This window comes from Narcine bancroftii, chromosome 8 (genome assembly GCF_036971445.1).
Source record: "Narcine bancroftii isolate sNarBan1 chromosome 8, sNarBan1.hap1, whole genome shotgun sequence".
Lineage (NCBI taxonomy): Eukaryota > Metazoa > Chordata > Chondrichthyes > Torpediniformes > Narcinidae > Narcine > Narcine bancroftii.
In genome coordinates this window covers 48,755,602-48,768,995 of record NC_091476.1, presented here as the reverse complement: position 1 = coordinate 48,768,995, position 13,394 = coordinate 48,755,602, and the positions used below count along the sequence as shown (strand labels likewise).

At 43.1% G+C, this 13,394-nt stretch overlaps 1 protein-coding gene across 9 annotated transcripts in view; it reads left to right on the top strand.

Moving 5' to 3' along the window:
• hdx (highly divergent homeobox) overlaps window positions 1-13,394 on the top strand; it is a 155,657-nt gene that overhangs the window by 26,109 nt on the left and 116,154 nt on the right. Inside the window, exon 2 of one of the 9 annotated variants that reach the window (XM_069893648.1) lies at window positions 11,255-11,282. The exons of 6 other annotated variants lie outside the window; for them this stretch is intronic. The gene's annotated coding sequence lies outside the window, so the exon portion shown is untranslated. Of the gene's footprint in view, window positions 1-11,254; window positions 11,283-11,512; window positions 11,711-11,734; window positions 13,183-13,394 lie in introns of those variants that run through there. 2 more of the 9 variants (XM_069893647.1, XM_069893649.1) reach the window with 2 other exon arrangements.

The window sequence follows — 13,394 nt, the reverse complement described above, 5'->3', positions numbered from 1 at the left end:
ACTAGGAGGAGCGTGGAGGGGTTACAGATTTAAATATAGCTGCGGAACACATGGTGCACCAGCTCAAAAATTTTAATTTTGAACCAAAAATAATTTCCTTGAACATCCCAGACAGTAATATAAGCCATTAAAGACAGCATCTCAAGCCCCATCATTTCCATTCAAAACTTGTTCCTAAATTTCCTCTGTAATTTTATTGTGCTGCATAATCTGAATAGATGAAATCTGATTTTTTGAAAACAGATTAAATTATGGACCTAATCAGTTGCTGAATTTGTTTTTCCAGAACTTTCCAGGTCCCTTTTTAATTTTTTGATCAGATTTAATTTATGAAGTTAGGTTTCCCTTTGGCCCGGAGAGGTGGGTTGGATTCTCAGTGTCTTCTGCTGTCTTTGGGTGGGTTGCAGCTCTGAGAGGGCAGAGAATGTTTTCATTGATTGAATCTTTGATTCAATTCCAAATTACTCAACATCTTTTTGTCCTCAGGCAGAATTATGGCCAGGGAATAAAGATCCGCAAGATGAAAGAAAAATAAAGCGCACCTTCCAATAGTTTTAAACCATGCTCTCCAATCATAATATTGATTGCTAATCATACAAATGTGACCAGTATTGATTTTTTTAGACAACAGATTATAAATCCAATGTAACTTAATTCCTTCAAATGTCTTTATTTCGTCCTGGGATGTATATAAACAAAAAAAAATAACAGTTGTAGGGCAAAATTTTACATAGGGAAAGGAATCTTGCTACTATTTTGCCATTTTTGTTGTGCAGGACCCTGTCGAATGAAAAGACCTGAAAGTAGAAAATGGATAAGTGTGCATAAATATGTTCTTTCTTGTCAGATGATGGGTGTAATTTAATTTGTTGCAAACTGTGCTGCAGAGAGCTCAAAACTTTGACATTCATCTTTTCCTCTTTTGATGGATAATGTGGGTAAATGTACATTCATTTTTGTCATAAAAATGGTGTCCAGAAAGAACTCCAAGGGATTTTATTGTTTGGAGTTCTCATTTGGAGGATTGGCATCAAGGATTGATTAGGCTGTTTTCCTTTTTGACCTTGGTTCAAGATGATCTGTCTTCCCTGGAGATGTTTTACTCCATGGTGTTAATTAGCGTGGAGACCTTCTCTGATCCTGGATGATTAGGTGGTGGTTTGAATTTGTATCAGTGAAGTTCAGTGTACTTCATGGATGTGAGAGTGTTAGAATAACATGCCTGCTTGTTCTAACTTTAAATACATCAAAATAATGTTTCAGTTTCTTGATGTTGTTGGGGTGACGAGTTTAAAAATGTGTTGGCACATTGTGAATCCACATTCGATTTGAAGATTATATCTTTGAATTTTTAAAGAAACTATAGAATTTTTTTCATTGGACCAAATTAATCTGTGCCAATTAAATAAAGTGAGTAATTTGTCTTTCAAACTTAACTTATTTGAGTATGTTAACATCTTGATGTACAGTCGCCAGCCTCAGCCCTTTGATTTATTATACAGAGAAGCTGCAAAAGATCCACTGAAATTCTTTCATTTTATTATTTTGATGTTCAGTAGTCAGACTGTTATTGTGAAATACACACTTTATTTGTATCTAAAAGAAAATAATTGATTGTGCTTATGTGCTTCAGTGGAGGGTATTAAGTAAATGTGCAACTAATCTGAGATCTATTGGATTTAACTGCTGGGCACACACCCCTGACGTCCTGGTTATAGTTATTGTCCAATTCAAAAGTTAGTAGCTGGAACGTAGGCCGTACTTTCAGGAATAGTAAATCACATTACTCCAACGAGGATGTGGCAAGATCATCACCATACACTGTGGATGGAACCTTGTCCCTCACTCGATGTATAGTTCAGATATAAAAAGAAACTGAGGCGAATACTGAAGGTTTTAATATATTTTTCCAAGTTGAATGCTGATTTAGTGGTTTGGCAATCCAGACTTAATATGTGCATTGATTAAGTGAGTGCCCTTTCCTTGTGTGTTCATGTGGAGTGTTCTCCATTTTATTCCTTAAAGTAGATTTTCCTTTGCACAATTCTTTTGACTAAGCATCAGCATAGGGTTCATCATCATGTACATACCTCCACATCTAACCTGGCACCTCAGCCCCCAGGCGCAACAAAAGCAGGATTCTCCTACGACCCCACCAGCCTCCGCTTGTAGCATATCATCCTCCGCCATTTCCGCCACCTATTTTGTGATCCCACCACCAGACACAACTTCCCATCTTCTCCTCTATCTGCTTTCCACACGGACTGCTCCCTCGTCCACTACTCCCTTCCCACCAATCGACTCCTTGTCACCTACCCCTGTGACCACAGAAAATGCGACACTTTGCACCCACACCTCCTCCCTTACCACCATTTGGGCCCCAAAAAGTCCTTCCAGGTGAACCAGTACTTCACTTGTGAATCTGCAGGAGTCATCTACTGCATCTAGTGGCCCCTTAGAGTCTCCTCTACATTGGAGAGGCTGGACACAGACTGGAAGATCACTTTGTTGAGCACCTTTGCTCTGTTCCCTGCAAAGTCAGGGGTCTCCCTGTGGCAACCGATTTGAGGAGCTTGGGTCTAAATTTAAAAGCAGAACTTAAAAATGTGGTAATCTCGAGATTGCAAATTGGCACAGGGTCTAGAAAATTAGAATTAAATGCGTGGCTCAAGGATTGGCATGGGAGAAGTTAGGTTCCTATTCATGAGAAATTGACATCAGTATTGGGGAAAAAAGAGCTGTTCAAATGGGATGGGCTCCATCTGAACTGTAATGGGACCTGGATTCTGGCAAATCGCATAACTAGGATTGTGGATAGGGCTTTAAACTAAATAGTAGGGAGGTGGGTTTAACAGATTGGAGAGGGATGGATAAAGTAAGTTTTTTTTTAAAAAAAGAGAAAAGTAAGAGTATGTAAACTCGAGTGTAAAAGAGGCAAAGATCACCAGATTTTAAAAGCACAATGAGTATAAGGTCATTTGATCTGAACAATGTCAGTGAACTTGTGGAACCAATCAGTACAAAGGAGTTTGATATAGTGGCCATTACAAACATGGTTGCAAAGTGGAGAGGATGGGTTTTTTTAATCCAAGGATAAAGGGAAATGTGGAAGGACAGCTAGAAAGGTAAGGGAGGTGGAGTAGTGCTCTTAGTTAAGAATGAGATCAGGGCAATAGTAAGAGATGATATAAGATCTAAGGAGCAAAATGTTGATTCCATTTGGGTGATGATTAGAAATAAAGGGGTTAAAAAAAATCACTGATGTGACTTGTCTATAGGCCATCCAATAATAACGTTACGGTGACACGGACAATAAAGAAATATCAGAGGCATGTGAGAATGGAACAGCAGTAATCATAGGAAACTTTAACATGAACATAAACTGAGTGAATCAGGTTAGTCAAGGCAACCTTGAGGAGGACTTTACAGAATGCATCCATGATACCGTTCTGAAAGACTGAATCTACAAGGGAATGTGCTATCTTGGATTTGGTCTTGAGTAATGAGACAGGTAAAATTAGCGATCTTGGAAAGATTGATCACTGTCAGATTGAGTTCCTCAGACAAAAGAAGGGTGCAATAGTTCAGTCTAAAACCAATGTATTATGCCAAAACAAGGAAAACTGCAAGGCCATGAGGGAGGAAATGGCTCCCTTGAAATACAGGCTATATGATGGGATGGATGAGGAACAATGGAAAACTTTCAATAAAATTTTTCATTGTGCTCCACAAAAATATATTCCAGCTAAAATCAAGGACAGTAAGGGTGGGGACAACTAGCCTTTGATAATAAAGGAAGACATTGAACTAAAAGCTTGTTCGTACAAAGTCACCAAGAGCAGTGGAAAATTAGAAGATTTGGAAAACATTAGAAAGAGCCATGATGCGAGTGGTAAAGGAAGGTAGACTGTGAAAAAAGATTGGTATAAAATATCAAAACAGACAGTAAAAATGTTTATGATTATATGAAGTGGAAAATGGTGTCTCAAGTGAATGTAGGTCCCCTGGAGAATGAAAAGGGGAATAGAAAAATGGCCGAGGCCTCGAATTACTATTTTGTGTCAGTATTCACAGTGGAGGACACGTCAACCATGCCAAAGACAGAGGTTATGGATTCAATGGGAGATGAGGACCTGGATACTATAGCTATCGCTAGAGAGATGATGCTAAGCAAACCTGCAAGCCGAAAGATAGATAAATCCCCAGATTTATTGGGTCCCACAATACAGAAAAAAAATGGTACAAGTTATAGTAGAGGCTTTGGTGATAATTTACCAAATCTTCCAACTGGGTACTCTCTTACCGGATGGAATTAGAGTAATATCAACCTCTTCCCCCATCGCCTTCCTCCAGCTCTGTCCATCTCCCTTTTCCTTTCACACAAACATGATAAATTCTTAGCTCATCTCTTATCATATCAAATTAACACTTTTTGTTGCAATGGATTCCTCCCCATCAAGCATTGTCTGAATTCTGAGGCCTTCCGATACTTCTAGCTCATTCTTCCTATTCCTTGAAGAAGGGGAAAAACCTGAAACATCAGCAATATATCTTCGCTTATTTGGATGCTGAGCTCCTCCAGCATTTCTGTGTTTATACTACAATCACAGCATCTGTTGACTTTCATTGGCAACGATCTGGCAGATGGAGTACAATCTTGGTAAATGTGAGGTGATCCACTTTGGAAGGAAAAATGGAAGATTAGAATATTATTTAAATGCAAAGCAATTGCAGCATGCTGCATTGCAGAAGAACTTGAGTGCTTGCAAATGAATCACAAAGGGCTGGTTTGCAGGTGCAAGAAGGAAAATGGAATGTTGACCTTCATTGCTTGAGGGATTGAATTTCAAAGGAGGGAGGTTATGCTGCAAATGTACAGGGTACTGGTGGGGCTGCATCTGAAGTACTGCATGCATTCTGGCCTCCCTACTGGAGGAAGGATATACTGGCTTTAGAGGCAATGCAGAGGAGGTTCACCAGATTGATTGCAGAGATGAGGGGATTAGCTTTTGTGGTGAGATTGAGTCAACATGGGACTATACTCGCTGGAATTCAGAAGAATGAGAGGGGATCTTATAGAAACATATAAACTATGGAGGGAATAGGTAAAATGGTGGTAGGTAAGTTGTTTCTACTGGTAGGTGAGATGATATCTAGGGGGCATAGTCTCAAGATTTGGGGTAGTGGATTTTGGGCAGAGATGAAGAGGAACTACTCTTCCCAGAGAGTGCTGAATCAGTGGCTTTCTCTGCCCGTGGAAGCAGTGGTGGCAACCTCAGTAAACATATTTAAGGCAAGATTGGATAGATTTTTACATAGTTGGGAATTAAGGGATATGGGGAAAAGGTGGGTAGGTGGAGATGAGCCTATCATCAGATCAGCCATGATCATATTGAATGCCAGAGCAGACTGGACAGGCTAAATTCCTTACTTCTGCTTTTATTTCTTATATATAACTATATAACAATTACAGCATAGAAACAGGCCAACTTGCCCTTGTAGTCCATGCCGAACACTTTCTCCCACCTAACCTCACCGACCTACACTAAACCCATAACCCTTCATTTCTCTCCTGTCCATATACATATCCAACTTCCTGCTTCCTCCACTTTGTCTGGAAGCTCGTTCCACACACCCATCACTCTGAGTAAAGAAATCCCCCCACTGTGTTTCCTTTCAACTTTGACCCCTAATTCTCAACTCCTGTCTTCTTGTTTGTATCTCCCCTCTCTCAAAGGAAAAGGCCTCTCCATGTCAACTCTCTCTATATCCCTAATAATTTTAAATACCTCAGTCAACCTTCTAAACTCCAAAGAATAAAAACCTAACTTAACTTTTCCCTATAATCTTAGACTCTAACCCTGGCAACATTCTAGTAAATCTTCTCTGCACTCTCTCCAATTTGTTGATATCTTCTATACTTTGGTGACCAAAACTGTTTGGCCTTGTATAATTTTTGATTCCAGCTCCTATACTTAATGCTCTGATTTATAAAGGCCAATATACCTTAAGCTTTCTGTGACTTCACCTTCAGGGAACTATGTACCATTATTCCTTGACCCCTCTGTTCTACTGCTCTCTTCAATGCCCTACCATTCATCATGTATGTCTATTTTGTTTAGTCCTACCAAAATGTAACACCTCACAGTTATCTGGATTAACCTCCATCAGCCATCTTTCAGCCCACTCTTCTAACTGGCCTAAATCCCTCTGCAAGCTTTGAAATCCCTCTTCACTCTCCACAGCTCCACCTATCTTAGTAACATCTGCATACTTACTAATCCAATTTACCACTCCATCATCCAGATCATTAAAGTATATGACAAATAGTAATGGACCCAATACTGAACCCTGAGGCACACTACTAGTCACCAGCTTCCAATCTGACATATAGTTGTCTACCACTACTCTCTGGCATCTCCTCTCCACATTCCCAAGACAGCATTTCTCTCCTTGGTCTCATGCACTGCCAGCATGAGGCCACACACACATTGGTGGAACAACTCATCGTATTCCATTTGACAAGCAGATGGCATTAACATTGACTTCTCCAGTTTCTGTTAACACCACCCCTTCATCTCTCAGCTTTTCTTATCCCATTGTCTCTCTCATTCTCCTTTCTTCCAGCTCTGCATTCACCTTCATCAATCAATTCTCACTCTTCCTCTCCTGTCTTCCTATGCATGTCCACTCTCACCTTTTGCCCATTGGCCTGTGTTCTTCTTTCTCCAGCTATTTTATTCTGGTGACTACCTATTATGCTCATACCTTGATGGAGGCCCAAAACATTGGTTCCTGGCTTTTTGGCTCGGATCACATGTCGATCAACTGGATCTATGAGAAGCTGTAGCCTCAAAAAGGAAAAGGAAAGAAGAGGAAAACAATTAAGAAGACAATTCAAGCAGTAGAGATCATTTCGTATGAGCTGTCCTGCTGACACAGCGGTGGTTCCATTCTGATGGGGGTTCCAATCTAATCCCGTTGCCAGCAGTCACTCATGACCACCTGTCTTATGAGAATGGCCATGGCAGCAAACTCCTCGGGAGGACAAAGAATCCAGAATGCCATCAGGGTAGTAGAGAAGGACCTGAGCATAGGTACCCCATTTTCCTGGAATCTTTGATGGAAGATCTTGATAGAATACAGAAAATTTGAGGTGAAGGACATCTACTCCCTCTAGGACATGGTGGATAATAGTCACTTTGACTTGATCAAGACCCCAGCGGGTTGGCAGAGAATGCTCTGGGACTTCCAGGAGAAGAGGAATGTGGTTCTATTCTTACTATTCAAGGTACAGCCAGTCCTTACCCTTCCAAAACAGAAGCAACGAGTGATAATACTATATGTGTTCAACCCACATATGCCAGTTGTGGACTTGTTCATCTTCCTGGGCAGTTATGTTGAAGGGACAGAGATCTATATAGATGTCAAAACATATTTGGAATCTAGACCCACAGATGCCAAGTGAATATGAAGCTGAGAGTGAACAGCAAAGGGGTCATCATTCCCCCACCATCCCCTGGGTGTTTGCTATTGGAGGGAACTGTGGCTACCTGTCTATGCTGGATGACTAGGGTGTGTATGGACATGCAGCAACCCAATGCAGCACAGTCCTCTGTAAGACTTGGAAGCAGGAAGGCCACTAGACCAAGGATTGTGCACAGAGCAAGTGCTGCAACTTGTGTGGGGAAGAAGGTCACCTTTTCAAAGCCCGCCTAATATTTATGGCTACCTACGCGTAGGCAATAAGTAAACATCCAACATTACTGTCCACAGCGAGGTCAACGCCCCCTTAACCTCAACCGCAGCAGAGACCCAGGTACCCAATAGAGACTGAGGTCAGGTGGAACAAGGAGTCCTCAAACCCTAGCCAGGAGGCTAGAAGCCTGAGGAGGCAGAGTCAATGGAGGAGGAAACTATGGAGGAGGAAACTATGGAGGAGGAAACTATGGAGGAGGAAACTATGGAGGAGGAAACTATGGAGGAGGAAACTATGGAGGAGGAAACTATGGAGGAGGAAACTATGGAGGAGGAAACTATGGAGGAGGAAACTATGGAGGAGGAAACTATGGAGGAGGAAACTATGGAGGAGGAAACTATGGAGGAGGAAACTATGGAGGAGGAAACTATGGAGGAGGAAACTATGGAGGAGGAAACTATGGAGGAGGAAACTATGGAGGAGGAAACTATGGAGGAGGAAACTATGGAGGAGGAAACTATGGAGGAGGAAACTATGGAGGAGGAAACTATGGAGGAGGAAACTATGGAGGAGGAAACTATGGAGGAGGAAACTATGGAGGAGGAAACTATGGAGGAGGAAACTATGGAGGAGGAAACTATGGAGGAGGAAACTATGGAGGAGGAAACTATGGAGGAGGAAACTATGGAGGAGGAAACTATGGAGGAGGAAACTATGGAGGAGGAAACTATGGAGGAGGAAACTATGGAGGAGGAAACTATGGAGGAGGAAACTATGGAGGAGGAAACTATGGAGGAGGAAACTATGGAGGAGGAAACTATGGAGGAGGAAACTATGGAGGAGGAAACTATGGAGGAGGAAACTATGGAGGAGGAAACTATGGAGGAGGAAACTATGGAGGAGGAAACTATGGAGGAGGAAACTATGGAGGAGGAAACTATGGAGGAGGAAACTATGGAGGAGGAAACTATGGAGGAGGAAACTATGGAGGAGGAAACTATGGAGGAGGAAACTATGGAGGAGGAAACTATGGAGGAGGAAACTATGGAGGAGGAAACTATGGAGGAGGAAACTATGGAGGAGGAAACTATGGAGGAGGAAACTATGGAGGAGGAAACTATGGAGGAGGAAACTATGGAGGAGGAAACTATGGAGGAGGAAACTATGGAGGAGGAAACTATGGAGGAGGAAACTATGGAGGAGGAAACTATGGAGGAGGAAACTATGGAGGAGGAAACTATGGAGGAGGAAACTATGGAGGAGGAAACTATGGAGGAGGAAACTATGGAGGAGGAAACTATGGAGGAGGAAACTATGGAGGAGGAAACTATGGAGGAGGAAACTATGGAGGAGGAAACTATGGAGGAGGAAACTATGGAGGAGGAAACTATGGAGGAGGAAACTATGGAGGAGGAAACTATGGAGGAGGAAACTATGGAGGAGGAAACTATGGAGGAGGAAACTATGGAGGAGGAAACTATGGAGGAGGAAACTATGGAGGAGGAAACTATGGAGGAGGAAACTATGGAGGAGGAAACTATGGAGGAGGAAACTATGGAGGAGGAAACTATGGAGGAGGAAACTATGGAGGAGGAAACTATGGAGGAGGAAACTATGGAGGAGGAAACTATGGAGGAGGAAACTATGGAGGAGGAAACTATGGAGGAGGAAACTATGGAGGAGGAAACTATGGAGGAGGAAACTATGGAGGAGGAAACTATGGAGGAGGAAACTATGGAGGAGGAAACTATGGAGGAGGAAACTATGGAGGAGGAAACTATGGAGGAGGAAACTATGGAGGAGGAAACTATGGAGGAGGAAACTATGGAGGAGGAAACTATGGAGGAGGAAACTATGGAGGAGGAAACTATGGAGGAGGAAACTATGGAGGAGGAAACTATGGAGGAGGAAACTATGGAGGAGGAAACTATGGAGGAGGAAACTATGGAGGAGGAAACTATGGAGGAGGAAACTATGGAGGAGGAAACTATGGAGGAGGAAACTATGGAGGAGGAAACTATGGAGGAGGAAACTATGGAGGAGGAAACTATGGAGGAGGAAACTATGGAGGAGGAAACTATGGAGGAGGAAACTATGGAGGAGGAAACTATGGAGGAGGAAACTATGGAGGAGGAAACTATGGAGGAGGAAACTATGGAGGAGGAAACTATGGAGGAGGAAACTATGGAGGAGGAAACTATGGAGGAGGAAACTATGGAGGAGGAAACTATGGAGGAGGAAACTATGGAGGAGGAAACTATGGAGGAGGAAACTATGGAGGAGGAAACTATGGAGGAGGAAACTATGGAGGAGGAAACTATGGAGGAGGAAACTATGGAGGAGGAAACTATGGAGGAGGAAACTATGGAGGAGGAAACTATGGAGGAGGAAACTATGGAGGAGGAAACTATGGAGGAGGAAACTATGGAGGAGGAAACTATGGAGGAGGAAACTATGGAGGAGGAAACTATGGAGGAGGAAACTATGGAGGAGGAAACTATGGAGGAGGAAACTATGGAGGAGGAAACTATGGAGGAGGAAACTATGGAGGAGGAAACTATGGAGGAGGAAACTATGGAGGAGGAAACTATGGAGGAGGAAACTATGGAGGAGGAAACTATGGAGGAGGAAACTATGGAGGAGGAAACTATGGAGGAGGAAACTATGGAGGAGGAAACTATGGAGGAGGAAACTATGGAGGAGGAAACTATGGAGGAGGAAACTATGGAGGAGGAAACTATGGAGGAGGAAACTATGGAGGAGGAAACTATGGAGGAGGAAACTATGGAGGAGGAAACTATGGAGGAGGAAACTATGGAGGAGGAAACTATGGAGGAGGAAACTATGGAGGAGGAAACTATGGAGGAGGAAACTATGGAGGAGGAAACTATGGAGGAGGAAACTATGGAGGAGGAAACTATGGAGGAGGAAACTATGGAGGAGGAAACTATGGAGGAGGAAACTATGGAGGAGGAAACTATGGAGGAGGAAACTATGGAGGAGGAAACTATGGAGGAGGAAACTATGGAGGAGGAAACTATGGAGGAGGAAACTATGGAGGAGGAAACTATGGAGGAGGAAACTATGGAGGAGGAAACTATGGAGGAGGAAACTATGGAGGAGGAAACTATGGAGGAGGAAACTATGGAGGAGGAAACTATGGAGGAGGAAACTATGGAGGAGGAAACTATGGAGGAGGAAACTATGGAGGAGGAAACTATGGAGGAGGAAACTATGGAGGAGGAAACTATGGAGGAGGAAACTATGGAGGAGGTGGGAGCATCTGGTCATGGTGGACCTAATGCACTGCTCTGGCTGATTAATGTGTCCACTCACCTGTGCAGAGCAAATAGTTGGCCATCTTCCAGCAATTCCCACCATTGCTGGTGATATCCAATTTTTTTTTCCCCTAGCTGTGGAGCACAGCTGCAGCTCACCTGGTCGAGTGAGAGGACTCAACCCACCTTGGATAAACTTTGTCTTTTCATTGAAGTATGTCATGGTCAAAACCACTGTCATGCCAGTGTTCCTCTCTGCCCTCTGTCTCCTTTACAGCTCCTGACATCCACAGGAGGACCAGAAGGTGGGTCGGGGAACATGGAAACTGAAAATGCAGTTGCTGACCTCAGTGAATATAGAGGAACTAAAGTAAAGATACACTGGTTGGAGAACCATGAAACCCTTCTTTGACTCCCCAGTGAATTAATGGGAAGCAACCAGGGTGAATGTAATCAAAGGTGTTTGGAAAGCTAGATAGAGACAGAGAGAAATGAGCCAACTCCAAAATGACATGCAGCATCTCTCTTTCTGCAGTCAAGAGGGGTCGATGTGAGAGAGGAACTTCGAGAGGTGAAGAGCTGGAAAGCGGCGTAATTTACCTCAGAGACCTCCAAGATCACCTTCCGATGCTGAATCTGCAAAGTGGAACAGGTTGAGATGTGCTCTTGCTTCTTCTAAAAGGTTCACAGAAGGAGCCTTGAGGAAGAGGACAGCTCAGTCACATCCTTGCAGGTGGGTGTACAGAGGATCAGCAGATGACAGCAAATGGGAGAGTTTGGACCAGCCAATTACCCCCGGGAGGTGACTGACTCCATCCATTCCTTTGAGTTGAGTAAGATTCCTGGCCGCAACAGTTTACTGGCTGAGTTGTACACTGCTCTGTGGGACTGGGTGGCCCTGGACATGCTGGAAGCACAGTATGCTCTTGGCAGGCAGTGTATCAGACTCCATGAGGAAGGGCATCATCACCCTCAGCCTGCTCCTGTTCACGCTACTGACCCACAACTACATTGCCAGATTCAGTTCCAACAGAATCAAGTTTGCACTTGACACAACAGTCGTTGACTTCATCAGCAACAAAAATGTGGAAAATCTTGTGAAATGTTGCAAGAATAACAATGTTAGTCTCAATGTGGACAAATTGAAGAAGATGATTATGGATTTCAGGAGGATCAGGAATGACCACCCTCCACTACACAATAACTCTACAATGAAAAGAGCAGAGAGCACCAAGATCTTTGGAGTCCACTTAGCTAGTGACCTATTGTGGACACACAGCATCTCCTCACTTGTCAGGAAGGTGCAACAGCACTTCCTGAGAAGGCTGAAGTGGGGAAGGCTACCAGCCACCATTCTGTCAACCTTCTACAAGAGCTCTATCAATCAATAATCAAGAAGAGCAGAATGAGCTGCCTCAATGACTATCACCCAGTAGCACTCATATCGACTATGATGAAATACTTTAAGAGATTGGTCTTGCCGAGAAGCATCTCATCTGTAAGTAAAGATCTGGACCCACTACAATTCGCCTACTGCCACAATCACTCCACAGCAGATAAAATCTCACTGGCTCTCCACTCAGCTCTGGATCACCTAGACAAGACCAACATGTACATCAGAATACCTTTCATCGTCTACACCTCAGGTACTGGTCAACAAGCTCCAAAGCCTGGGCCTCTGCACCCACTTTTGCAACTTTATCCTTGATTTCCTCATCGGAAGACCATAGTCAGCATGAATCAGAAGCAATGTCTCCTTCTCACTGACAGTCAACATAGGTGTTCCCCAAGAATGTGTGCTTAGCCCACTGATCTATTTGCTTGACGCCACCATTGTCATCTGCAGAATCACAAACTTCAGTGAGCAAGCGTATAGGAGTGAAATTGATCAAAACAATGACCTTGCATTGATTGTGGACTTTCAGAGGGGGAAATCAGGAGAACACAAACCAGTCCTCGTCAAGGGGTCAGCAGTGAAAAGGGTGTCAATATCTCTGAAGATCTATCCTGGAGCCTCCATATCATGTAATCACAGCACAGAAAAATACTCTAGAAAATTGTGAGCTCAGTCAGCACCATTGGGGCATCAGTCTTCACTTCTTTAAGGACATCGACAAGAAAGAGTCTCAAGAAACCTGCCTCGATCCTCAAGAACCCTTATCACCCAGGCCATGCACTCTTCACACTGCTACCGTCAGGAATAAGGTACAGGAGCCTGAAAACAAACACCCAGTGGAACAAAGACAACTTCTTCCCCTCTGCCATTAAATTTCTGAATGGACAATGAACCACAGACACCACCTCACTTACTCTTCTTTTGAACTGATTTATTTTTTCATGTAATCTTAGCAATATTTGCTCCTGAACTACTGCCACAAAACAAATTTTGTGACATGTTCATGACAATACATAAATTT